The sequence below is a fragment of the Sapajus apella genome, unplaced genomic scaffold, assembly GCF_009761245.1.
Source record: "Sapajus apella isolate SASKATOON/1434 unplaced genomic scaffold, GSC_monkey_1.0 scaffold155, whole genome shotgun sequence".
Classification (NCBI taxonomy): domain Eukaryota; kingdom Metazoa; phylum Chordata; class Mammalia; order Primates; family Cebidae; genus Sapajus; species Sapajus apella.
The window spans coordinates 902,292-903,118 of NW_022437095.1; positions in this window are offsets into that span (position 1 = coordinate 902,292).

The window sequence follows — 827 nt, forward strand, 5'->3', positions numbered from 1 at the left end:
CTATTCTCAGGGGCGTGAGGGGTTCCAAAGGGGTTGATGTCCACTCATGTAGAAGCCAGAGGAAGACAGATCACACAGCCACAGCATCAGAGTTAGACTGAGAAAGGAGCGTTTAGAGACTTCCAAGCAATCATGAAACATTCCGTTTCTAAGTAAGCTGATTGACTGGCATGAAGTACACACTTGCTGAGAATCAAACATTGAGAATATCAAGTATTCTACATTGAAATCTGATCTTGGCAAGTACGTGACAAAAGGCAGAGAAAAGTAGGTAGAAAAGAAGGAAGACGCAGCCCTGGGTAGCTGCTTCTGTCCCCTAGAAGGCCATGCTGCCCAGCAAGTCTCGGGTTACAGAGAATGCCGGCGCCTCTGTCTGCCATTTGGAGGGCTCACTGCTGAGCCACATGGAGTATTCTGGTGACACAGCCACTAAACTACCGAGACCATGCTCAGTTCCTCTCCATGCAATAGGCGTTACTACCGTGATTCTGTGGGTGGGACAAGGAGGCCGATGGGAGAAGTCAAAGGGCAAGTGTCCACTCAGTGCCCACTCAGCTGCTGACCATATGCTGTGGGCTGCCTTTCTTGCAGAGGTTAAAGGACTCTGGTCTGCTGATGGAGGTGGATGTGCTATGAGAGTCCCACCTGCCACAGCCCCGATGGAAGTGGGCCCAGACTGCTGGGGAGTGCATCAGGAACAACTCACTGGGGCGGGGGCGGGGGGGGGGCTCACAGGATGGCTGGGACACATAGCCCCACTCCTACGCAACCACCATTCAGTTCTCACTGAAAAGTGTGAACATGATGTGCTTCTGGAGAACTTTTAA